Source organism: Aethalodelphis obliquidens, unplaced genomic scaffold (assembly GCF_003676395.1).
Source record: "Aethalodelphis obliquidens isolate GAN/ISIS:26980383/991018 unplaced genomic scaffold, ASM367639v1 scaffold2, whole genome shotgun sequence".
Taxonomy (NCBI): domain Eukaryota; kingdom Metazoa; phylum Chordata; class Mammalia; order Artiodactyla; family Delphinidae; genus Aethalodelphis; species Aethalodelphis obliquidens.
Window position 1 is genome coordinate 28,478,147 of NW_020837946.1, and position 27,972 is coordinate 28,506,118.

Genomic DNA, 27,972 nt, shown 5'->3' on the forward strand with positions numbered 1-27,972 from the left:
GATTGACATAGATACACTAATATGTATAAAATGGATAACTAATAAGAACCTGCTGTATAAAAAATAAATAAAATTATAAAATTCAAAAAAAATTTGAGAGGATATTGTGCTGTATAAATAATATATCATATGCCTATATGTGATGCTAAATGGATGCAAAATTCTTTAAAGTACTTTGGGAAAATAATAGAAACAAACAATGTTCCGATTTAAACACAGAGTCATGTTATTAAGACATTGGCCAAGAGAGGGCAGCATTGCCTACATAAATCCCAGAACGAAGACTAAATCTGAAGCTCGCAGATACATCATGAGCTTCTTCCACCTTTCGGTTTCAAACACAAGGACTAATAATAGAAGCAGCGTTATTTACGTTTAAAAATTTGCAGTTTTTTCAATAAAACATCTTTATCTCAGCCATTAGGTTGAGGCTGTTGTCATCCAGCAATGGCACCTATCTTATGTTTCATTTTTTCTCTTTTCTTTTCCAGCACGTTTCATTCACATTCTCCTCTCAGTTTCTGTAGTTTGATGATTTATTTTTAAAAAATTCACCCGACTCTTTTATGATCCTGGTCACATTAGTTAAGCCCGGGGGAAGGGGGCCTCTGTCTCTCTATCTATAAAACTCCAAGGCAGTTTAGTGGGTAAAATGTTGCCCAAGCTGTGGGCAGGTATTGGTTCTGCCACTTAGAGACTTGCTTTTCCCCATTGGCGAACAGAAGGTAATAACAGCATGGATGCATAAGATAGAGAGTGCTCAATAAACACTGAAGGAACCACGCTGGATTTTTTGTTTTTAATTGAATGGATTGCTAACATTTAAAAATCTGGAGAGATCATGCAAAATTTCTCACCGATCCAGTTTCGTTCACACATATTACTGGCCTGGCTTCTGTGGGAACTCGGGTTGATGTCCTTCCCTTGGTCCTTCCATTCTCCCACTGCCGATTCATTATCTTCTGATGATATTGAAAACTGTACCACGGCCAGCAAGAACAGCTGAAGGAAAGGAAAATGTATTTTCCCCCCAGGTTGCAGAAGATGATTTTGCTTAGTCCTAACAGCTCTGCTGAGTCTTTTATCTGAGCAATCTGAAGCCCTTAGCGCTGCAATTTAATCTAATTTGTTTCTTTTGTCAGATTTCATTTTGAGGTGGAAGCCTTTGAGAGACTAGGAAAGGGCATTTCCTATGGGAAATTTGGCTTCGTTCATTCCTAGGTGGCAGGTTGGGGGGTCAGGACTGTCAAACGGGGAGGACAGGGGCCTGATGGTAGAACAAAAAGTCCCTAGGGACAGACTGAGGACAGTTACGCTGTGACATCCTTTCTCCTTTATCCCTCCACCCCTATGTGTTAGGGTTTTCTTATTTTTAGTTTTAATCTTGGAAAAAAAAGAATTTGTGATTTATAAACGCTTTATTTATAAATAAATGGTTATTTCCTCGCAGCAGGAGGCTGGGGTGAAGCTTTGCCCTCCCCAGGAGCCCATGGGGAATTTAGTCATCCTCTCCTCTGACTTCGAGAACTGTGCTAAGTTACTAAAGGAAACGACCACTCATTTATTCAACCCTTTGCCCTTAAACATTCGGAGACTAATGTGCTTGTTGGAACTGCTCTCAGGGTGGCAGCAGATACTCAGAATGGTGTTTCCACTTAACATTGCATTTCAGCTCATTGAAAAACATAGCACATCGAAAGGCTGCTGTGAGAACACTTTTCAGACTATAAATCGGGGCTGGAGGAGATGCTTAATTAAATCAGTCCTGAGGTTACAGGAAGGAAAAGCAAACCTCTCCCTCCCAGAGCTGACCCGGTTCAAGTAACGTGGCAGCTAGAGAACTTGGAAATGTGTTAGTAGGACTAGCGTCCATGTACTCGAATGAGCACTTCCCTGTCCAGCTGACAAGCAAGAAATCACATGTGGAGACAGATGACGGCTCTGATCTTCCAACTTAATTCTGTGGGCAAGAGACACATGAAGGTGGCCAGAGAGTCTGAAGTGCTGTGTTTCAGATTACAGTGCCAAGGACAGACTTTTTAAAAGGAACTTATTTCTACAGAATCCTGTTATTCACCAGCAGGCACTTGGGAAGCCTCGAGTCAATCCTGTATGGAGACTCAGTGTTTGAAAGCGTAAATCATTAACTAAAACCTACCAGTTCATGAATGAGGAAACCTGGTCAGAGTTTGGGATCCTAGACCATGGAGTCTGCCACAAAGGAAAGCCCGTCCACTCAGAAGGGGCAATGAGCATATCGTTAGTAGGGCTGGGGCACCGAGTACGTCACCAACTCAGCAGGGCCCACGCAGGAAGGCCCGCACACCCAGTGGGTCCCTGCTTTCTCACTGAAGTCTCTCTGAGGTTCACGGACTACGTGATCACTGTTCATGCAGCATCTCTCAGTGGCCTCCTCTCTCCACATCTCCCCAAATTTAAAGACAGGATCACATGACTAAAAGAAAAAGAGCAGGACATAAACGTGAAATCACAGCATTTGGTTTTAGCCAGAAGACAAGAAGGCTGAAGACATAACTAATTCAGTCCAGCAGATCCGTGTAGGTCACTGTGGTACATCCCGGTCTAGAGCGCACGGGCTCTGGTGATACATGTCACGTGGGGAGGAAGAAAGTTTTCGTCGACGCTTGTAGCGTCCCTGGCTGGGTCCGAAAATTAAACTGATGCAAAGACAGATGGACAGGAGAAAACCACACACATTTATTTAATATGAGTTTTATGTGGCATGGGAGCCTCCATAAGGAAATGAGGACCTGAAGAAATGGTTAAAACAGAGTGTTTTTATGGCAGGTTGGTTGAGGAGTGGAGAGCTGTGGAGGGAGATGGTGGGGCAAAGGGTATGAGCTGAATGTAGTAATTGGGGGACTTAGCCAGGCCTGTTGGGTGGGATTCTTTCCATCTTGGGAGATAAGAATGCTCCTTTCGAACAGTATGGAGGTTCCTTAAAAAACTAAAAATAGAACTACCATATGACCCAGCAATCCCACTACTGGGCATATACCCTGAGAAAACCATAATTCAAAAAGAGTCATGTACCACAATGTTCATTGCAGCACTATTTACAATAGCCAGGACATGGAAGCACTAAGTGTCCATCAACAGATGAATGGATAAAGAAGATGTGGCACATATATACAATGGAATATTACTCAGCCATAAAAAGAAACGAAATTGAGCTATTTGTAATGAGGTGGATAGACCTAGAGTCTGTCATACAGAGTGAAGTAAGTCAGAAAGAGAAAGACAAATACCATATGCTAACACATATATATGGTATTTAAGAAAAAAAATGTCATGAAGAACCTAGGGGTAAGACAGGAATAAAGATACAGACCTACTAGAGAATGGACTTGAGGATATGGGGAGGGGGAAGGGTAAGCTGTGACAAAGCAAGAGAGAGGCATGGACATATATACACTACTAAACGTAAGGTAGATAGCTAGTGGGAAGCAGCCGCATAGCACAGGGAGATCAGCTCGGTGCCTTGTGACCGCCTGGAGGGGTGGGATAGGGAGGGTGGGAGGGAGGGAGACGCAAGAGGGAAGAGATATGGGAACATATGTATATGTATAACTGATTCACTTTGTTATAAAGCAGAAACTAACGCACCATTGTAAAGCAATTATACTCCAATAAAGATGTAGAAAAAAAAAAAAAGAATGCTCCTTTCCTCCCTCCAGGTACAGGGAGGACACCTCTCACATGAGGCTGTGACCTGCTTCAGCAGAGACAGGCAAGGGAAGGAGGCCAGAGAGTCCTTCCTGCACCTACTGTTTCTTCAGACTCCGTCAGCTTAAGATACTCAGTGCACCAAGGTGCCAGTTTGTGGGTAGGGTGTCTGAAACTCCATCAGTCCTGATGTGGAACAAAGGAGTCAGTGCCTTGGAATCGTTACCATCCCCCCTCACATCTATTGTCACATATTGATTACACTTGTTTTTCATTCATAATTTTCCATGACTCATTATTGCCCATGATACATCCACATCAACCCTGTTAGCCCCTTTGGATCTGTTTGTTAGCTGATCAGTTCTTGTTAGGACTTTAGGTTAAGTTCATAGTCAGAGGAGGAGGGAAGGAGAGCTTTGGGGGGAGGCGTTTATTCGCATCTCCTGTGTCTGAGTACATAGATAAAGACCACTCCCCTTCCGTACTTTTGTTATCTGACCCCTTCCTCTCTGGCACCTTCTTGTTTTCTTCCTGTTTTCCTCTCCCTTGAAAATTACAAAGACAGCCTGAACGACCCTCAAGGTTTGTGATAGAGGTCAAGTGTCTGCCTCACTCCAAGCGGCTCCCCCTTGCCCCCATGCCCTCTCCAGTGAATGGCGAAGACATGCACAGCTGAGGGATCGGAAGCGGGGCAATGAGGACAGCTGAGTGGAAAGGTGTGTGGGAGACCTGCTGAGGGCAGGGAGCTGGGTCTGAGGCTGAGGTGATGAGCTGTTTGACTCGGGCCGTCCCTCAGCTATAAACTCAGGGGCCCGGCTGCACGTGCTTGAAGGCTGGCCCTGGGCTTCCATGAGTCCATGAACCAGGACGCGACAGTTTGCCATTTCAAAATCCTGTAGCACACTCTTAAAGTTCATTTATTAAAAAAGAAACCTTCCTGTGATCTATATATTTATACCCCATTACCAATGCAGGTATATATGAATAACTTATTATAACCAATCAAAAAAAAAAAAAAAGAGAAAGCACCCAAAGGCAGAATGATGGAGTAGGCGATGAATGCTACCAGGCTCACTCTGGTAAGTGAGTAATTTGTTTATTCCCTCTGTACTCGGGGTTGCCACTAAATCTGGACTGGAGAAACCAGTAAATATTTTTAATGTGACAAGAAAATCAAAGCATTCTGTGCATTGCACACTGTTGTTACTACAAGTTTTATTTCTTTTTTTATGATTAGTTTAACCTCTTGGGCCTGATCTCCTCTGAGAGCCCTGTGAAATCCTGAGATGGGTGAGGGGCCAGCTGGAGCCACCGCCGTGTGCCGGGCCATCTGTTAGTCATTCTCACCACACAATGGCTGGGGCCTTTCTGATGTGGTGCACAGAGCTGATTTGTGACACGATTCCAGAATATTTATTTTTATTCTATTTCCTTTATTTATTTTATGGTGTTACCACATCTATCTTCGGCTAATCATGTAGAGGGGTTCAAAACCTGTTTAGACCCATACCCGTTTTTCAACCAGCTAATACCATTTGCATTGTACCTCTTGATCCATACACTAGCTAGCTGATTTTCTTCTCTCCAGTGCAGTAAGTAAAGGAAACGCGCGCGCACACACACACACACACACACACACACACACACACAGACACAGACACAGACACGCAAAACCATCTGCCCATCCTTGTGAAAACCTAATAAAAATAATAGCAAAGAGAGGCAGGGTTTATTCAATTTGGTTTAGACCTGGGCAATGTTAATTTCCTTGTCTCAAGACAGCCCATGTCTTGGAGGGTTGAATGAAACTCAGCAAAGGCAGACGTAGAGCTGGCGAGGTTCACTTGGTGACTCCTTCCAGCTGGCGCAGAGAGAGTTAAACTTGAAAAAAAAAATTGAAATGCAATCCTGGCTCATATTACCCATTAGCTGGGTATATTGACCAAACTTATAGTCAGATAATGCAAACAATAACAAAGTTATTGATTGAGGAGATGTCAGGCAAATAGGTACTTATCACGATGCTGCTGATAAGCTCGGGGTCTCCCTCGTGTGGCAGCGACAGAGGCCTACTGATTCTGTAGCTGGTCATTTGTGGCTTCCAGCCGACACAGGCTGATTGTATAAGCGGGAGCTAGACTTCCCTAGCGTAACAAGGGAACACTGCAATCACCTAAAAGAATGCCACCAAACTCTGGCTGTGGGGAAAGGTGGGGTTGACGCTACATCGAAAAGAGGAGCCTGTGAACAAAGCCTGTCGATGCCACTAGGGCTCAGAGTGCTGCAGGGCTGTCTCCTTCTCCGGGCACGCTTCTTTCCATGTGACTGGAGGATTCACACACGAGCAGGGCCTTAAGCAGCTGGCGTTAGTGCTGAGCTCTGAGCTGACCAGTAGGGGTGCCGAAGACAGATGAGACCCACAGACCCTCCCCACTGAAAACCAAATGTATCACCTCCACAGCACATCTGCTCCCCAACCTGGGCCTTCCAGTTGGCAGGGAAATCTGGCCAGACGTATTATTATTGCTTCTCCCAGCATGTGATCAGCCTGAGGCATTCATGGTTGATTGTCTAAATTTTAGATGTGAACCACCAAAACGCCATCTCTCTTAGCACTTTTAGTATTAGGCGATTACATGGCCGTGGAGGAGATGTAATAATACTCATTATTTTTTGGATGGCCTGTAAGAAAAGGATGCTTGATGTCTGCCAAACAGAACTGGTAATTGTTTTGACACTTGAGTGTGTGAGGGAGAGAGGGAAGCTGGTGTGGGAGTGTGGTGTAGAGGATGCAGGAGTAGGGGGTTACTGCATTTATTTTCTCACCTTCCCATAGGTAATTCTGCAGGTGATTTGGCCGGCTTCAGAAGTGAGGGAGCAAAACACTTTGTATTCATCGTTATTGTCAGTTCTTCCTCATGCAGAATGACACAAAAGGGTATGGGATATTTACACAAAGGATATGCTCTAGGAAGGAAGAGGAATTCCATTCATTCATTCATTCATTCATTCAACAGATATCTGAGGGTCTATCATGTGCCAGGCTCCATGCACAGAGCTGTGTAGAGCAGGTGGGCAAGGCAGCTGGCTCCTGTCTCTGTGTTGGTTTCCATCTGATGAAGGGTAGGGTGGGTTTGAGGCAGGTAGTACACAAACACGTTTGCTTTTAAAGATTTATGTTGTTTCCAATTTTCCAGCTCCTGTAGATAAGCAGTGGGCCTCTCTAGGAGGCCTGGGATTATTTTGTGGGACAACTGCTGTCAGTTTTAAAGGCACCACTTCCTCAATTGAGCTGTCCGGCATTACAGATGTTGCTTTTGAGACTTCTTTTTGGGAGTTGTCATTCAGAGCTTACTTTTTTTATCGGTACGCGGGCTTCTCACTGTTGTGGCCTCTCCCACTGCGGAGCACAGGCTCCGGATGCGCAGGCTCAGCGGCCATGGCTCATGGGCCCAGCTGCTCTGCGGCATGTGGGATCCTCCCAGACCGGGGCACGAACCCGTGTCCCCTGCATCGGCAGGCAGACTCTCAACCACTGCGCCACCAGGGAAGCCCCAGAGCTTACTTTTAATATCCTCAGTCCTTAGAGGGTGAATCTAATTTGACTTTTAGAAATACTCAAGTATCATCTGGCCTTACATCTGGTGAACGTGATGAGGATGAATCATCACCATCTTCTTTGGCTGTTCTTAAAAGTGTGTGACTATAAAGTAATGTGACTGATTTGGGGGAGGGGGAAGGCGTCTACGAGCACTTTAAAAGCAATGCAGAGGAGGGCTTCTAAAGTGTTCTGAACAATGGCAGCATCTTTGTCATAGGGAAGAAGGGCAGAGGAGCGTTTGTGGGCTATGACATCAGAGCGTTCTTGGGTCTCATCACTGCTCCTTCCCTTCATTGCTGTGTAATGTGAAGCCAGTTCCTTAGTCCCTCTAAGCCTCAAGTTGATCATTGATTGATTAAAATTGATTAAAATTGATCAAAGCAATTTTACCCACCACACGGAGTTATTATGAGGATGAAATAAACTAAAATAACTAGCAGTTGTTATTATCAATGATACAGGAAGCGCTTCCCACAAGGAATAAGTTGAAGGAGCTAACTCCTTTTTTTTGAACTGTGACTGCTAAACTGTTTATAAAAGGTATCGGTTGCATGTTTAGGATAGTGGGATACCGTGCTGGATATTATCTGTCTACTGCCCAGGTCCACTCGCCACCCTTCCCCAGCCTGCTCTCTGCCAGTGTGGACTGCATGGGGGGAGACCCTGATTCCCTGGCTTCTGGATGGATTCAGACAAGGGTGGCACTGACAGGTGATCAGAAGGTAGGAGAACTGAGTAGTTGGGGGTATTTATTCATCCTGCTTGCTTTCCAAGGGGGTGCGGTCCTCACCTGGAGGCCATAGCTCTCAGGTCCTAGCCCCTCTCTGCAGTTCTGCTCCCCCTAACCCCCACCTAGGGCTGGATCCCTGACTCATCTGGTTACCACATGGTTAGCCTTCTAGTGATCTGTTGCCCTAAGGTTGAGATTAAAATGGTTTGATTGTGTTAATTGTATCTGGAAAGAGAATAGGTTTTTAATAAATTTTGAGCTATGCAAAAAGCAGAATTTAACAGAGACCCTGAGAGAGGGCTTTAGAAATGCTTGACACTCAGAGTTTGCTCTCTAGGCAAACCATCAGACTTTGCTTTTTCCCCTGTCCTCCTGTAATATTACACGTCTTCATGTTAAATGCTAGCATTGTCAGAGGAGCACTCAGAATAAGTAATGCTACTCAGCGAGTCACAAATGGAATCCATGTCAGCCAGTGTCGTGAAATGGATCTATAACTGGCTTTTTGTCCCTCAATTTGAGATGATCTAATTCAATTTCTATGATTTATGGCTTGAGAGAAGACACTTTCTGTCCCCCTCCCGAATTTTATTGTTTCTCTCTTACTCCCAAATTTCCTGAGATCTGAAGAAAATTCTTTTCTGAAGGCAAACTGGAGCCTGTTGCCACTGCCTAGCATTAATTATAATCACTTTGTTTTACTACTGCTCCTAACACAAGAGATCTGAAGTATCACTGAAACTAATCTACGTCTTTGGTATTGAGATGTGATTTCTTCTGTAGGAAAACCCAGTGATTTTTTTTTAGACAATGGCTGTGCAAATCATGAGGACGGTGTGAAAGTGATGGGCTGGTCTGATTGCTGACATGAACTGCTAATTTAAAGATGATGGACTGGGCCTCCCTGGTGGAGCAGTGGTTGAGAATCCGCCTGCCAATGCAGGGGACACGGGTTCGAGCCCTGGTCCAGGAAGATCCCACATGCCATGGAGCAAGTAAGCCCGTGGGCCACAACTACTGAGCCTGCGCTCTACAGCCTGTGCTCTGCAACAAGAGAAGCCACCACCACGAGAAGCCTGCGCACCCCGATGAAGAGTAGCCCCTGCTCGCCGCAACTGGAGAAAGCCTGCATGCAGCAACAAAGACCCAATGCAGCCAAAAATAAATAAATAAGTAAATTAAAAAAAAAAGATGATGGACATAGTGCTCAAGTAGCTACTGTAGTGGACGATGTCCAGCCTAGATCCCTCTACCAGCTTGGCACAGCAACCCTTTCTCCAAAGAATTGCCCTTGGCTATCAGGAGCCTCTTTGTGGGAGGTTTGAAGACACAGGGGCTAGAGAAGTGTATGTCTTCTCCACCCAGCCTGTAGTAAAGGATTGACAGGATGGGTACAAAAGACAAAACTCCCTGCTTAAAGGGGTACACCTCTGCAGGGGCCTCCCCTCCTCCACTCTTCATATCTCCTCTTCCCCAGCCTGCTTCCCTCACCTCCTGACAGCTCTTTTGTTTACCATCCTCGGTAAATCACATATCCCTGAATTCCAGTCTCAGGCTCTGCTTCAGGGAGCTCAGCCCTTCTCCCAATCTTATTCTTTGAAGACATGGTAAATGTGAGAGGTGGATAGAGAGAGGTGCTCGTCCTCTTATGTGTATGGGGTTGATTTGCCCACGGCTGCTTCTCAGGATGCCCTCGGAATAAATAGATGCCATCTTGATGACTGCCTCTGACACGTCTGTGGACACCAACAGTTGTTTGAGTTCCAACTTTCTCCAGTTCTGAGAAGATTTTAAATATTCTCACCCTAAATCTTGGATTTATTGTCTGGGATAGCTTATGTCACCAAAATTCTTGAGTCATAGAACTGTTCGCTATTTGTTCAGCTGAGAGCATTTTGCCAGATCTTTCATTCTTGAGCCTTCCATTGTAGTCATAGGTCCATGGTGTTTTTGATGACTCGGAAACATAGTCTTGGACCATCTGGGCACCTCTTGCTATTCCTTTGTGGGAAGTGCTCTCTCCCTTCCTCTTTGCCAAATCAAGTCCCTCATCACATGGAAACCACACTCCTAAAACCTTGTCTGAGGGACCCTACCCTTCTCTGCTACTCCAGCCATTCCTGCATCCCCCTGACATCCATCATTATAATTCCACAGAACTATGCCCAAACTTAAGGCACCTATAGCTTTGCTTTATTTAAAAATTTAAAAAAATTGTGATATAATGTACATAAAGGGCACACATCTTAAGTGTGTAGTATGATGAATTTTTACATGTGTTCTTTCCCAGGAAACCACCACCTGGATCGAGATCTAGAACATTTCCTGCACCCTATGTGCCTCCTCAATCTGTTATCATCCACCAGCAGTAAGAGGCAACCACTCTTTGACTTCTAATGATAGATTAGTTGTGCCCAGTCTTGAACTTCATATAAATGGAATCATCCAGTGTAGATCTGTTCACTTTCACTTGTTAAATACATGTGAGATTCATCTACATTGTTTGTTCTTTTTTTTTTTTAACAGCACTTCTTGTTGTTTGTTTTTATGTCTTACTATTCTTTATGTTTTGCCCTGTATTCCCTTTTACCTTGCATACCTCTTAAAGTACAGGCTGTGTCTTTTATATATTTAATATATTAACATATTGTGGACATTTAAAAATATTACACAGGTGAATGCTGACTAGATTCCGGTTCATATGGCTACTTAGTGAAAGCAAGCTTTTGTCTTCTCTCCCTGGTTGCATGGCATGTGTAGCTGAAATAGTTGTATCTGGGGCTGAAGCATGTTTTACTGTAAGAATAATAGCAGTAATAAATATTTATAGGACCTTTATCTGAGGGATTCAGAGTGATTTGCAGTTTCTAGTTTATCTTTTCACTTTCTTTTAGAGTTTGGCAGGAAAGCCATTGAGGTTCTTTTGCCGATGGGTAAACTAAGATGCTCTGAGGTTAAGCCACTGACCTCAAGTCCTAGAGAACATTAGTGGCAAAACTGATGGTATAATCTAGTTTCAGCTTACTCTCTCTCTTGGATTCAATCCCAGGCAGCTCTCATCCCTGGCAAGTGTTTTAGGATTATTCTCATGGAAAGAGATATATTAGTATAACCACAAATATCAGGAGAGGTTTAAAGTTTTGGAATTCTGTTATTATTTGAGTTCATATTATGGTGTTGTCTCATTCTATGTATGTAAGGGTTGATGGCCTGTCTTTAAACGTATTTTGTCCTCTACCTTTTGTGTTGCTTTTTATAAGTGTTGCTTCTACATAAATCAGATACAGGATATCATAAATTAACATTCACCAATACATGCATTTGGAACTTTTCCACATAAATAACATACAACAGTCAGTTTTCACAGGAAGAGTTTGAAGACACAGGGGCTAGAGAAGTGTATGTACAAGTTTTGAGAGGACTTGTGAAACAGTTTAAAGTCAAATCCGTCTCTTCCTTTCTTGCCCTAAGGTTGGATTTTGTTTTTATTCATGTTGTTTGGTCTGTGCTTTGTTGTGCAGGGGAGGAAAAATATCTTTCCCTTCTACCTTTCTGGATTTTGGCTGGGACCCCTATAACAAAAGACAGATGAACAAGAGAAAAGCATAGACACTTATCTCATGTAAGTTTTATGTAACATGGGAACATTCATAAGGGAGTGAAGACCTGAAGAAACCGTTAATGCTGAGTGTTTTTACCCTAGGTTTGATGAAGAGTGGAGAGTTGTAAAATGTGATAGGACAGAGGGGTATGAGTTAAGGGTGGTAAATGGGGGGAACTTAGTGAGGTTCAGGTTGCTCTCAGCATCCCTCCATCTTTGGAGGTAAGGATGCTCCTTTCCTCAGGGAGGACATATTTGGGAGGGCATCTCTCACATGACCATCTTATTACCTGCTTTGGGGGAAGGTCAGAAAGTCCTTCCTGCACCTGCTGTTCTCAAATTCCTTCAGCTTAAACTATCCCATATGCCAAGGTGCCATATTTTGGGGTAGCACGTCCTGAACCCCATCATTTGGTATACTGAAAGCTCTTGATATCTTCAGCATTTCATTGCTTCTATATAAATGGACTGAGATGGGAATGTCTCCCAATTTTTAACTTCTTTCCATTTTTCTTAACCAACCCAAATTCATGACTGGGATAGTTGTAATTCTTAACTTTTAGGGGGATTTAACGAGAAGTTTTAAGAATAACAATATAATATGGCAATCGATCCCCTGACTTTGAGCTCCGTTTAAGTGTTTCTGATTCCTCAAGCTCAAATCATGAAAGCACTGAAGTAATGAATAAATAACTCTTCTTGCAAACGCACACACTGTAGTGATTAACAACATGGCACATATTAAAATTCAGGTAATTATGCTCTTTCTCTGCTTTGAAAAGAGCTCAAAATGCTATGTAGGCACTGAGTCCAGGAAGGAAAAGGCTTTACAATCTACTTTGTTCATGAGATGCTGTAACAATAAACAGAACTGCTATTCTGGAAGCATCTGTTAAGCCAATTACATGGCAAGTTTTCAAGTTCTAGAATGGGTGGATTTGCAATTGGTGAAAAATTTGGTAACCAAGAGAAGACAGGATCTAGAGAAGAGGGCAGGTGATGAACAGAGAATGTGTGGGCATGATCTTGATGGTGTCTATGTTTTATTGAAACCTGGAAATTAGACACTTTTACGTGTAATATTTTTTTTTTCTTCACATAACAGTTCCCAAACAAACAGTTAAAGTGGTTTCAGGTGATTAAAGCAATATAGAAGATTAGTTTTCTTATGTATAGTCACCTTTGCTTCTCCTTTATTGATGAAAAGAGCTTTTCTCAGCGGGTTGTGTTATCTATTTTAGATGTTGCCTGATCTTGTTTTTTAAATGGAAATCAGCTTTTTAATCTTTTTTAATGTAAATTTGATAGCCTGTACCAGCAATTATTCTGCTTTGTTGCAGCTCCCTCTTTAGAACTGTCTCTGTTTTATGTTTAATTGTCCTAATTGTCCAAATTTGAATAAACCTGGAGAACAGCAATGGAGATCATTACTTGTTTTTAAATTTACAAAGCGGTTTAAGCACTCCTTCCTGAACTTCCCTTTAGTTCTTTACACTGTTAATTATGATCTGGCAGATTGGAAAACCTTGTTATTTTCCCCAGAGCTTCTACTCCAAATTATAGGTTTGTTTATTTTTGTTTTACTACTGTATATCAGACTTCTCCTTCTCAGGAACATGATAAAAAGCTCATCAGAGAAAATTTACATTCACTTTTTAATCAGTGCAGGATTTTAGCAAGGGGGTATCTACATGAAGAGGTACTTTCTGTACTCTTAGAGGTTGGAACCAGTAACTCTAGTCCAGGAAAAGGAATTAATCCATTTCATCTATCCATCTATTATCCATCCATCATCCATCCATTCATCCATCCATCCATCCTTTTAGCTTCCAGTCTATCCATCCACCTATCCATCCACCTAGCCATCAATCTTTGGAGGGCTTGAACTGGATGACACATCAATTCAATGAGATTATGTTCTGATTTAAGAGTTTTTAGAAAATAAGTAGATTAGATTCTAGGTCAAAACTGACTGAATATTAAAGTTGATTTTGTGCATAATTTAATTGGAGGAAAAAAAACAAAAGAAGGTAACCAAAGGAAGTCTTATCTCTGTTTAGGGAGGTTCTTGCAGCCTGTGGTTTTATGCTTTGGTTCAGATCAAGGCCTTGGTCAGGAGACAGTGCACTTGATTTAGCAATTGAGCATGAGGCTCATCTGTGTCCACACATCTATGTTCCACACACTGTCTCTAGCAAGACATTTCTTTTCAATCACCATGCTAAAGAGAAGTCACCTTCATAGGCTCACTCAATACCTAGAGACACTTGGAATGAACAAGGAGGTAGGTTAATTTTTGGTCAATCTGGCGTGCTGGTTGGGTGGCATCAGGTATCAGTAAGAGAAATCCTTCATGTAATATAGGCAGTCACATATAGATACATAGCTAACTAGCTTAACTGATTTTTGTGGCTAGAATTGCCTAAGGAGACAGAGCCTTGGGATGACCTTGGGCAAGACACTAAAACTCTGAGGTTAATTTCACCCCCTCCCCACCCCAATGGGGCCAGGGGAAGGAGTAATTTTTCCGGGGTGCAATATATGGAGAACAGACTAACGTCTCAGTAGTTTAAAGAAGCTCCATTATCATACACAAGGGCAGATCAAATGAAAATGAAATGTTCTCTCATAGCATCTCCAAGTTTCAGCAAGTGAATTCTAGTCATGCTTTGTATTCACAGACAGGAAATGTCTATTCAGAAGGAATGAATAATAGATAACTACTTTCTTTGCTTTACACCTAGTTATAATTCTACAACTAACATAATTTTAAATGAGTTCCTTTCCTCCCAGGGATGTTTCATATTCGAGTTACATACTATAGCCTCAAAACTCAACAGCGTGAAAAATCAAACAGCTGGGGAAAATGTATCTTTAATTTTCCTACCAATTTACCACCCCCTGCCCTCTTGTTCCAGATTATCTGCCTGGTCCTTAGGCAAATGGTATATTCTAAGTCCCTCTACTCTCATAAAGATGATGGACCCCAGCCAATCTTAGCTCCAGTTTTTCAGATCCAGTTTTTATTTGCTGGGGTTTAAAACCAAGGTTTACCCTCACAGTGGTATGTTAAATACCTCATTTGCTGAATCATACCTGAAATAAATTTAACAAAATTGTGTTTGAAATTGCATGTAGTGTTCATTTTTAGTGTTATATAGTTCACGAGTAGTAATTTATGTTTAGTAGGAAGTAGTAATAAAAACTTAGCCTGGTTTATAAGAATCGTAGATTATCTTGTTATATAGAGTATATTACTTGTAAGAAGAAAGGGAATCAGGTCAAAGAATAACATAACGTAGACTGGGAGGAAATCATAGGCATAATTTTATTAACTGTTCATTAAAGAAGTGAGGGAACAACGGTTCTGAGAGATGCAGTGACTTGTTCAAGGTCACACAGCTGGTTTGCTCCAGAGTTGGCCCCAAACCTCACAGTTTTTGGCGTCTGGTCGAGCACACTTTCCATCACAACATGCAGCCTCTTAGTTTGTTGGTTTGGGGTCAGAACTATAATTAACACAGGGTAGGAAGCCTAGATTATGGAAAAGTTGGAGGGGAAATCTAATGAAAATCAAGCTTTTATGAAAGTCGTAGGCAGTCAACCTGTTCTATGATATATTCATGGTGTCCAGCTGCAAGTGGAGTTTGGCCAGTGGCTCTTCTTTCCTCTTTGACCTCCAGGTTCTCTTCCTAAACAGGTGATTTAAGAGTCTACAGTTAGTGCAGAAATTCTAGCAGAGTGAAAAAAGTAATACAGCAATAAATAACTGTAAACAAAAAAGTACAAAAATAGTAAAAAAAATTACAGAAGAAAGTAATATAGTAATAAAAGTAGTACTTTTTTCCAAGAATTCTGATGTGACATGATGAAGCAGTGGATGGGGAGCACGCATTCCCCATGACAAAAAGTTTAGCCATTCCCCAGAAGTTTAGCCATGACAAATTAGGAAAAGTAGTGTTTGGTGTCAAATGATAATATAAAAGTATGGCAGCTTGACAACCAAGATGGCACGAATACAAAAGGGGCAGGATTTAGGACTCTGATGGAGATCCACTGGCCACACAGATGGCATGAGCATGGGATGCAGCAGAGCCCTAAGGGATTGGAAATGAACACCAAGCCCACACAGAATCCTATTTAAATATATACACACAAGTATAATATGTGTATGCATATATATGCGTACAGATATGCACATGGGTTTTTGTTCCCATTCCACAGGGTGGGATTCATTAGTTATATTTATAATATCCATTGATAAATAACATCCCCAGGAATTGCTCGGGATGCCAAATGGATCTCATTAACAATTACAGTCAAGACGCTAAGAGAGGCAGGCTAAGAAGTACCTCTTACAGGATGGCTCATTCCTCCCAGGTTGGGATATCCATTACCCCTTTCTTCATCCCTACCTACTAATAACCAGTGTCTTCTCACAAGATCCTGGTCTACTGACTCTTCTGTCTTGATAGACACTCTTGGAGAAGGTCCTATGATTATGTTATGTCTGTTAACATCTGTATAAAAATTATTTTCCAATATCTCTGTTCAGTGGTGATTTGTGGGGAGGGAGACCACAATAAGGCTGATGTATGGCCCTAGTGACACAATCTCTCAGGGGATCAACTCATTTGAGCCACCATATTAGAGTGAGGACGCTGAGTGTTTTAAGTACTCCTAGACACGATCATTCTTTTGGTTATTGACTCACGTGATCAATTCCAGTTGACAGCCGAATGTCATCATTTTAATTTATCAATATATATAATTTTACATTTATATATTAATTTATAGTTATATTTTAATTTCTACTGAATTATTTGCATTCTCTATCCTGAAATGTCCCATCCTGATATCAACTTACCTGAGGTGAATTTAATCAGAATGCTGACTGGTGAGCATAGAGTGAAAATTGCTTTGGGAGGAAGTTTTATGTAAACTCTAGAAAAGCCCGATGAAATATCCATACTCCACAACTGAATAGATGATTTGATGACCAGATCATGGAATCTCAATATTTGGTACTCTTTTACCATCAGAAGTATGAGTTCCTTTGGAGTGGAGAAAGTGGTGAGGAACAAAATTGATAAGCTATATGTAAAAGGCAGACTGGTCCCCCAAAGATGTCCAAGCCCTGATCCCTGGAGCCTGTGAATATACTTTCTTGTATAACAAAAAGGATTTTGCATCTGCAGCTAAGATTATAGACATGGATTATCCAAGTGGGCCCAGTGTAATTCCAGAAGCCCTTCAGAGCAGAGAAGATTCTCTGGTTGGAGTCGAAGACACGTGGTAGAATCAGAGAGATTCCGAGCATGAGGAGGGTTTGAAGTGCTGCTGCTTGTACTGAGTGTAGGAACCACCTATGAGGCCTGAAGAGAGGCCTTTAGGAGTGAAGGGCAGCCCTTGGCTGAGAGCCGTTAAGCAAACAGGGCCTCAGCCCTGCAACCCCAGGGAACAAAATTCTAACGACAACTTGAATAAGCTTGTGGGCAGATTCTTCCCTAGAGCCTCCAGACAGGAAAGCAGCTTGGCTCACACCTTGATCTGATCTGTGAAACCTAGATCAGAAGAGCCAGTTGAGTCATGCTCTGCCCAGACTTCTGATCCATGAAGTTGGGAGATAATAAATGTTTTGAGGGTTGTTTTAAGCCTTTAAATTTGTGGTAATTTGTTGCTTTAGCGGTAGAAAACCAAAACACTATGTTAGTATGTTTAAGTTCAATCTAAGAAAAATCATCTGAGAAAAATCATACAGTTGTGCATGTGAACACACACCCCAAAACAGAATTCAAAGGAAAAGGACAGTGAAGTACGAGGTAGGTCATTCAAACACCAACTGTTACCTGTAAGATAATGAAAAGTAAACATCTGGTTCTTTGCATAACTGTGATCAAAGGAGCATAATGTGTTTTGCATACATTTGGAGGAAAACCAACTGCATCAGGATTTTCATCAAGGGAGGATTGTACAGGTGTCAAACCGGGGTCCAGGACACTGAACCACTCCCTATGTTATAATGACAAGGAGGTAGATGTACAAATCTAATCTGGGTACGTAAGTAAGCTGTCATAGAGTGCCCAGCAGAAGATACAGACCACCTCAATCGGCATCCTGGGTGGGGACCATGGTGAAGTCAAAAGAAAGAGGAAAGGGAGAAAGACTTTTCTCTGGGCCCACTTTTCACGCTCATCTCTTATTTTCTGTTGACACACTTTTGCCGGCCTTTCCTCCTGGTTCCAGTGTTGGGCATATAATCCAGGGCTGACCCATCCATATATTTTTTTTCTCTCTTGCCATAGGGATTGGTTCAAGATGTGGCCAAAAAGCAGTCCAAAGGGCACCAGGACTTTTCTGGGAAGAGTTGCAAAGGCTCTCTTTCCACTGGTGTCACCAAACTGGTAAGATGAATGCTCAGATTGTTGGAGGTTCTCTTGCCGTCTTGTGGGAAGAGCATACCTGGGAATGAAGTCAACACAGACAAGCAGAACTGAGAAGATGGGGCAAGACAGATAGCTGATTTTTTGAGCATGTAGATCCAGGTGAGCCTCTGAGCCTCCATTACCTTAATTACATCTGCAAAGTCCCTTTTGTCATAGGGAAACAGATTCACAGGTTCCAGGAATCAGGGCTTGGACATCTTTGGGGGGGCCATTCTGCCTGTTATATATAGCTTATCAATTTTCTTCCTCATCACTTTCCTCACCGCAAAGGAACTTTTGATGGTGGTAGGGTACTGAATTTAGGAATACCATTGTCTGGTCATCAAAGCAGTGTATTTGGCTATGGAGTAGGGATACTTCATTGGGTTTTTCTAGAGTTTGCATAGAACATCATTCCAAAGTAATTTTCAGTCTGTGCTCACCAATCAGCATTCTGATTACGTTTGCCTCCCAGGTAACCTGGTATCAGGAAGGGATTTCCCAGGATAGAAAACACAAATAATGGGGTCAGTAGAAATTAAAATATATGTTAAATGTAAGTGTAAAATAATAAAATAAAGTATAAATATAAACTATTATCTATAACTATATTACATAAAATTTTAATCTATAATTAGGCCATTGGCCTAATATGCTGACATTTTAGTTTATTTCCTTTAAGTTAGTTTGCTTATGTATTCATCTATTTATTCAATTTTATTTTGATTTATTCTTATCTGATGCAATCAGAACTCAGTGGTTGGTCAGTTCATTAAAATATTCAGTTAACTTGATGTAATGGAAAGTAAATTAGGTTTACAGTAGGAAGATGTCAGTTACTTTGAGCAAATTATTTAAGTGTTACATGGTAGAAAGATCCTGGAATTTGGAGCCAGAAGATTCTGTGTTTATATCCAGCTCTGGAACTTTCTGTGTAGCCTTGAGGCAAATAACAACCTAACTGAGCAAATGAGCATAGATTCTTTGTCTATGAAATGGGGCTAAGGATACTACCTGGCAGTGTTGCCATCTAAATCAGTGATAATGTGAGTGGAGAAGATATTATTATGCCTGACACATAGTAGGTACTCAATAAATGGTAGCAATAAGTAACCTTACAGTCTTTCATCTGTCTTTTGATGTAGGGCTAAGGTCTTTTCTTTGAGCCTGAGTCTGCTGTGAGAAGGCTGCAAAGTCTTTCCTGCATTGAACACATCCATAATAGGCTACAGTTTCCCATTTTAGGCTGTTTAAAGTGGAGTGAGAACTTAGAGCAAAGCAATCTGAGTCAAGAATTCTAGAATTTTATTTATTTCCCCCATTCTTTTGTGATGTTTTCCACATCTAATTGATAACATTTCCCCCAATAACCTTCCTTTATTGAGTCTTTCCAATGATTCAGTCAAGTTTTTATAAAAACTCTCTTCACAGACACACTTCACTGGTTTCCATAGTTGAATAGTTTATATGATTATAATAACAAATACAAGTGGCATTAACAGGTTTGGGAAAGTAACTGACTTTAGATAAGGATAAAGGAATTCAATTTAGAGTAGAATCACAGAGTCTCTTAGAGAGGAGTATACCAACACAGGCTCATTCATTCATTCATTTAATCTTTATTTAGTGACTACTACATGCCAGGCACTGTTTGCCAGACACTACTATATGCTGGGCTCCTGAGGGTACAGAAATGAACAAAGCTGACAAAAACCTTTGCCCCTCTTGGGTTTCCATCTAGTGCTAGCATACAGTGTCCTGGGACATCAGTCAGCACATTTTACAGAGGGATTACTGCCATCAGTTAATGAAATAAGTTGGTCATTTAAAAGCACTCTTTCAGTATTTCTGTATTTTCCCTTTTTTAAATACTCCTGCTTAACTTGAAGTGATTTCAAACCCTCATTCTCCTTTATGCCTTACGTCTTTTCTATTGTCAACTTCTCTCAGATTTTTTTCTGCAATGTTTCTTGACAAATAACATTAAAGAGCCACCTTATGAATCTCTCTACCCCAAATATTTTCCTTTTCAATGCGTCGCATGAGTAGATGCTAGAATCATAGTCTTTGGGAAATATACTCACCATCACACTCTGAAAGAGAAGGCTGGTTTCCTGGGCATCTGACTGTGTATTTACACAGGGCTCAGGCTCAGAAGAGCTCCACACTTGGTTTAATGCTCTCCTGTCAGTCTTGAAATTTTTAATAATTTTTGAACAAGGAGACCCACATTTTTGTTTTGCTCTGGGCTCTGAAAATTATGTGGCTGGCCTGCCTAAAGATCCTTATTTTCTCACTCTATTAAATCCAAACTCCTCTGCCTAGCCGTTAAGGTGATTGCCCACCTTCCCGTCTCAATAACCTCTTATTTTAACTTCTCCTTGATGGAATCTTTGTTTGAGATTAGCCAGACCTGCTGCCCTTGCATAAAATCGGCTCACTTCTGCAACTGTGTTGTGGCTTAATCAGCTCTTTCTGATGGGAAGGGGCCCTGTGTTTTCTCTGCTCCAACCTGAATCTCCAAACCTTTATAATCTGACTCAGAACTCCCCCCCTCCAACCTGAGTTTGTTTCCTCTCAGTATTTATGTAATTATGAATTTAAGCTTTCTAATAAAATAACCATAATAGCTACTCCACCTTTAGTGTTTACTGTGGGTCTCCCTGGCATGGAACTAAGTGCTTTGCATTCATTATCTCGTCTTTACATAGACTTCTGTGTTCTCCCTTCAGTTTGGGGTATGCTTATTCAGTAAGCTCTGACTCTCTATGTAGACCACGTTTTCTGAGCCCACGGGTCATGTCTTCCGCATTCATTTGCACTCTCTCGGCACCATGCACATGGTGTTGGTGTAGTGCCAGGTCTCTGTGCCTGTTGCCAATTGACTGACAAAATGTTAATAAAAGCTGAAAGTTTAAAGTATTGCACTTCTTTCATCTACTGATTTTTTTGCAGCTAGCTGTATCCTAGGAAGACTTTGCTGGCCTGAGGAATTTAAAAAGTGGTCTGTATCATAACTTGAAGTAATTGTTCTTGTGATTGAAACTAACAACTATATAATGCCTGCCAGGCATAATGTCAAGACATGATTTGATTTCAGGTTAAATTTGCAGCTAAGTTGATTTTGCAAAACATGCCCACATGTGCTCAGGCCATATGAATGTCCTCCCTACCTCCATTCACCCTCAAAAGTGCACTTGTCCGTAGAGCTGGATATCCTTCACTTGTTGGAATATTTGACCCTGTGCATTTAAGGCTGAGGCTTCCAAGACTCATTAGAAAAAATTGTTGTTGATCAGCGTCTGCCAAATGTAAAATGCCATATTCAGATGCCTTTAGGACGTCCATAAAAACAGCCAGAAATAGGGCCATGGTATTTATCAAGTCAAGGGAGACTCATGCCTAATAACAGTGAGTTGTTTTATGCTGTTAAGAAATGAGCAGACCTGTCAGGAAAATGTTCAACATAAGCTAATGTCAAACTTGCTGGAATAACTTACACACTGTGGGGTTCCCATCTGTGAAGTCGCTGGGGAGGTGGCTGCTTCCATGTGATTCTTCAGATTTGTCAGTTAAATTAGATACTCAAGGGCAAAACCAACAGACAGGGGCATTGTGGGATGCTCCTGGAGGATTCAGAATCCATAAGCCATGAGGAGGTCCCATTCACAATTTTGTTCATGCTGATACTAGGGGTCATATCAGTTTTATAGGAAAGCAAGGGATAAGAGAGCAAGCCAGCAGGTCAGCCCTCTTGAGACTATCAGTGGCAATATGCCCAATGCATAATTTGTATGACTGGAGAGAAGGGAATGGCTTTATTTTGTTTTCCAGTAGGAAAGTCCCAGAATATGATGTTGAGAGAAGAGTTGGTAGGTTTTTAGGAATTAGATGTCTTTGCTGTACCAAGCCAGGCTTCTATCAAGAAAGTTATATTTATGAGAAGCTGATCGAAGTTTTACTAATATTTCCCCATGACACACTGATCTGAGGATAAAACTAGGATACAATAACAAAAAGAAGAGCAAGTTTCTGTTTTGACCTCCTTTAGCAACTGTAAGGAAAGCAGCCATTTCATATATTCTAGTTTATTTTTCTCCCTCTTTTTCATTGCCTTCCCTCTCCTCGCCCTCACCATTCTCCACTAGAGGGCCTTCAGAAGATCATGGGTATGGAGTAAGGATGTCCTGCCTATGAGAATGTAGAAGGTATATTAACATACTACTCAATACTGTCTCAACCCACATCCCTTCCTCCCACCAGTACTGATCTAAAGTCTTTGGACCAACTTGGTAAGGCTCAACTCTTTCTTCTTTTAGGGTAAGTTATTTCCCAGGAAGTTCCTTGAACCTTAATGAAAAAAGGCTCCTGGTGAATTTACTCCATTAGTCCCCAGATCCAACCCCAGATCCAGGTATGTCTGGATTGTAGGATGAACACTGAGTCAACTGAGAAAGCTCCACTGCACCACAGCAGGATAGCATCTCAATGGCTTCAAGATTTAAATGTCAGATGGTGGAAGTCAAATATTGTCAGGACAATCCCAAGTATTTTCCCGTATGATCCTCAGAAGCAGACCCTGAGACAAGGAGTCAAGTAGAGATGATATTTTTGAGAGGTGAGCCTAGGAAACACTGGTAGTGGAGTGAGTAAGTGGGACAGGAAGGAACGAGGCCAATAAAGGGTGCATTTTCAGGCTAGTCATCACTTTGGGTAACTGGAGCTTGTTCCGCCTAGGAACCCTGGAAGACAGTGTAGAATATACCTCAAAACTATCCCAACTGAGAGTTGAGGAAGCTGGGATGTATATCCACCAAATACTCTCTGTCATTTGTTGATTCCAGGGGCATCAACCCTCAAGCACTTTAGGCTTGTCCTATAGGAGACCCATCTCTTGAAACCAGAAAACCTAAGTAGAGAATTGCAGATATTTGCAGTTAGCATCCTTTGATGTGTAGAGGTGAGTGGATATGGATAGGCACTGACCCAGCCTGTTATTGCGAGTGGGAAGCAGAGTAATTAATAATCAAGTTCAGCAGAAAAGCCACTTTTTGGTGGTTTTCCTATCAGTGCATTAACAAAGCTCATCTCAGACAAAAGAAAACTGGGAGACTGGCAAGGGAAAACTAAAATACTTATAGTTTATATAATTTCTGCAAGGTAACTAACACTCAACTTGCTGTTGGGTAGGTGTGCAGGAAGTTTTAGCAAGAGAAGAGAAAACTGATCAGCAGATGGGCTCAAAGAAATCTGCTTGTACAATATACTTTGAAATTATCCATTGTGGGCTTAATCTCTTTGCACAAACCCAAGAGTCCTTTAGCTAATTCCTTTCCCAATGAAGGAGGCAATCAATGTTCTTTCAGGGGAGAAAATTACTAGAGAGCCTAGTATGTGTTTTGATGCCCTAATGAGGCACTATGAATTACCCAACCCAAACCAATTAAGTTTTAGCCCAGATAGAGGGCTACTGAGGAGATGAGGACACAGCATGCATTTAGGACAGAATTAAGTGCTCCCATAGCCTGGAAACATGCTTGGGGGAAAGCCAAACCTTGTAGGCTCTCTGCCGTCCTTAAAGCTGGCAGTAAAAATGTGATCCAGCTCAATGTTAGCTTTTGACGCTTTTGCTTCTTTGGCCTTAAATTTAAAAAATGTCTGTAAAACATAAAATATGTTTTGAACATTACATAAGGCTATTAAGGGAGGGTGAATCATGAAAACCTGGTATGTCAGAGACAATAAAGTAAGCGAAACGAACTACCGCTGACTAGCTGCTTGACCTTGGGCCAGTTGCTCAGTCCTTTCTTGTCAATCAAATAGGAAATTATAGCCCAATAATGTGGTTTTGGATTGCAGCTCAATAAGCAAGCTCTAATCTCTTGGTTACGCCTTACTGTACAATGGGAAACCAAGCACTTATTTTCATTTCAATGTGATCTGTTCCACTGGACTGTGACTTCCTAAAGCACCCGCCACAATACCTAGCTTGGCTTAGGGACTCAGGAGCTATGTGTTGAATAAATGTGAAATGAATAGTGGAAAAAGTTATTTCAAATATTATGGTGCACCTAGAAATATGTGAATAAACACACCATCAACACAAATAACTGTTTTAAAAAGAATGATGAAATTTGAATTTTTATACAGTCCATGTACATCAGTGGGGCAGAGGAAGCATAGCAGGAGGGTTTCCATTAGTGAGAAGTGTGTTGTGTGGTGACTGAGACACAGCCTTTGGAGTCAGGCAGCCCTGGGCTGGAATCCTGGCTCTGCTACTTGCTAGCTGTGTGTCCTTGTGCAAGTTACTTTACTTCTCTGGGTTTCAGTTTCTTCTTCTGGACTTTATAGTTTGTAATAAGGATCCTGTAACCTTGCAACATCTAGAAGGGCTTGAGGAACAGTATATTACTTAAAAGAGCTCAGTCCAAGATGCTTATCATACATACACACAAAGTCCAAAGTGAGGTGCAAAACTTCTTCTATTGGGGCAGCTTCCAGGTGTCTGCTCCTCTGGTGAGATGGGGCTGGGAGATGCTCTCCTCAGCTCCTTGCCTGGGTGGGCAAGTCAGGCTCTAGGGCTGGCAGAAATCCTCATTTGAGGGTCCCAGCGAGTTCCCCAGTCAGAGTGCTGCAGCTGAGTGGAGTGGCTGCTTGGGGGCTGCAGAAAGACTTGTTGGAATCTGACAGGTTATCACTTTGGGATCATTGGCCAGCTGCTCCTGACGTGGCCACATGAAGGCTCAGACTGTCCCAGTCTCTGAACTGAAGACAGCAAACACTATTAGCATATCTCTCACCACCATGAATATAGGTATTTCAATGAAGAGTATCAGGAGGACATCTACGAATCCCAGACTGGCATGTGCAAATTCTAAGGAATGGTGGAATAACCCAATATACCTGGGTGACCTTTGGAGACAGCTGAGACACAGCTACAAGAGGGCAATGGCAGACACCCAACTCATAGCCCATATTCTCCAGCCATGTGGCTGACAGGGTCTTGGTGCTCTGGCCGGCTCTCAGGCCTGAGCCTCTGAGATGAGAGAGCTGAATTCAGGACATTGGTCCACCAGAGACCTCCAGGCCCCACGTGATAGCAATCGGCAGGAGCTCTCCCAGAGATCTCCATCTCAATGCTAAGACCCAGCTCCACTCAATGACCAGCAAGCTCCAGTGCTGGACACCCCATGCCAAAAAATGAGCAAGACAGGAACACAACCCTAGCCATCAGCAGAGAGGCTGCCTAAAATCATACTAAGTTCACAGACACCCCAAAACACAACACCAGATGTGGCCCGGCCCACCAGAAAGACAAGATCCAGCTTCATCCACCAGAACACAGGCACCAGTCCCCTCCACCAGGAAGCCTGCACAACCCACTGAACCAACCTTACCCACAGGCAGACACCAAAGACAATGGGAACTACGAACATGCAGGCTGCAAAAAGGAGACCCCAAACACAGTAAGTTAAGGAAAATGAGAAGACAGAGAAACACACAGCAGATGAAGGAGCAAGATAAAAACCCACCAGACCAAAGAAATGAAGAGGAAATGGGCAGTCTACCTGAAAAAGAATTCAGAGTATTGATAGTAAAGATGATCTAAAATCTTGGAAATAGATTGGAGAAACTACAAGAAACGTTTAACAAGGTCCTAGAAGAACTAAAGAACAAACAAACAATAATGAACAACACAATAAATTAAATTAAAAATTCTCTAGAAGGAATCAATAGCAGAATAACTAAGGCAGAAGAACAGATAAGTGACCTAGAAGATAAAATAGTGGAAACAACTACTGCAGAGCAGAATAAAAAAAAAAAAGAATGAAAAGAATTGAGGACAGTCTCAGAGACCTCTGGGACAACATTAAATGCACCAACATTTGAATTATAGGGGTCCCAGAAGAAGAAGAGAAAAGAGAAAGGGACTGAGAAAAAAATTTTTTTTGGGGGGGGGTACACGGGCCTCTCACTGTTGTGGCCTCTCCTGTTGCGGAGCTCAGGCTCCGGACGCGCAGGCTCAGTGGCCATGGCTCACAGGCGCAGCCGCTCCGCGGCATGTAGGATCTTCCCGGACTGGGGCATGAACCACGTCCCCTGCATCGGCAGGTGGACTCTCAACCACTGTGCCACCAGGGAAGCCCTGAGAAAATATTTGAAGAGATTATAGTTGAAGACTCCCCTAACATGGGAAAGGAAATAGTCAATCAAGTCCAGGAAGCACAGAGAGTCCCATACAGGATAAATCCAAGGAGAAACATGCCAAGACACATATTAATCAAACTATCAAAAATTAAATAAAAAGAAAAATAATTAAAAGCAGCTAGGGAGGAGCAACAAATAACATACAAGGGAATCCCCATAAGGTTAACAGCTGATCCTTCAGCAGAAACTCTACAAGCCAGAAGGGTGTGGCAGAACATATTTAAAGTGATGGAAGGGAAAAACCTGCAACTGAGATTACCCTACCCGGCAAGGATCTCATTCAGATTCAACAGAGAAATTAAAATCTTTACAGACAAGCAAAAGCTAAGGGAATTCAGCACCACCAAACGAGCTTTATGACAAATGCTAAAGGAATTTCTCTAGGCAGGAAACACAAGAGAAGGAAAAGACCTACAATAACAAACCCAAAACAATTAAGAAAATGGGAATAGGAACGTACATATTGATAACTACCTTAAATGTAAATTGATTAAATGCTCCCACCAAAAGACATAGACTGGCTGAATGGATACAAAAACAAGACCCATATATATGCTGTCTACAAGAGACCCACTTCAGACCCAGGGACACATACAGACTGAAAGTGAGGGGATGGAAAAAGATATTCCATGCAAATGGAAATCAAAAGAAAGCTGGAGTAACAATTGTCATATCAGACAAAATAGACTTTAAAATAAAGACTATTACAAGAGACAGAGAAGGACACTCCATAAAGATCAAGCGATCAATCCAAGAAGAAGATATAACAATTGTAAATATTTATGCACCCAACATAGGAGCACCTCAATACATAAGGCAAATGCTAACAGCCATAATAGGGGAAATCAACAATAACACAATAATAGAAGGGGACTTTAACACCCTCTTTCACCAATGGACAGATCATCCAAAATGAAAATAAATAAGATAACACAAACTTTAAATGACACATTAAACACGATGGACTTAATTCATATTCATAGGACATTCCATCCAAACAACAGAATACACTTTCTTCTCAAGTGCTCATGGAACATTCTCCAAGATAGATTACACCTTGAGTCTCAAATCAAGCCTTGGTAAATTTAAGAAAATTGAAATTGTATCAAGTATCTTTTCCAACCACAACGCTATAAGACTAGATATCAGTTACAAGAAAAAAATTGTAAAAAATACAAACACATGGAGGCTAAACAATACACTACTAAATAACCAGGAGATCACTGAAGAAATCAAAGAAGAAATAAAAAAATACCCAGAAAAAAATGACAAAGAAAACATGACAACCCAAAACCTATTGGATGCAGCAAACACAGTTCTAAGAGGGAAGTTTATAGCAATACAGTCCTAACTCAAGAAAGAAGAAACATCTCAAATAAACAACCTAATCTTACACCTAAAGCAGTTAGAGAAAGAAGAACAAAAAGACCCCAAAGTTAGTAGAAGGAAAGAAATCATAAAGATCAGATCAGAAATCAATGAAAAAGAAATGAAGGAAACGATAGCAAAGATCAATAAAACTAAAAGCTGGTTCTTTGAGAAAATAAACAAAATTGATAAACCATTAGCCAGAGTCATCAAGAAAAAAGGGATAAGGCTCAAATCAACAGAATTAGAAATAAAAAAGGAGAAGTAACAACTGACACTGCAGAAGTACAAAGGATCATGAGAGATTACTACAAGCAACTATATGCTAATAAAATGGACAACCTGAAAGAAA

The 27,972-nt window shown here is 41.6% G+C and overlaps 1 long non-coding RNA gene across 1 annotated transcript in view; it reads left to right on the top strand.

Annotated features, from left to right (window-relative positions):
• LOC113629046 (uncharacterized) overlaps window positions 1-27,972 on the top strand; it is a 301,835-nt gene that overhangs the window by 52,790 nt on the left and 221,073 nt on the right. Inside the window, exon 3 of the long non-coding RNA XR_003436346.1 lies at window positions 17,925-18,023. This is a non-coding gene — a long non-coding RNA (uncharacterized LOC113629046). The remainder of the gene's footprint in view (window positions 1-17,924; window positions 18,024-27,972) is intronic.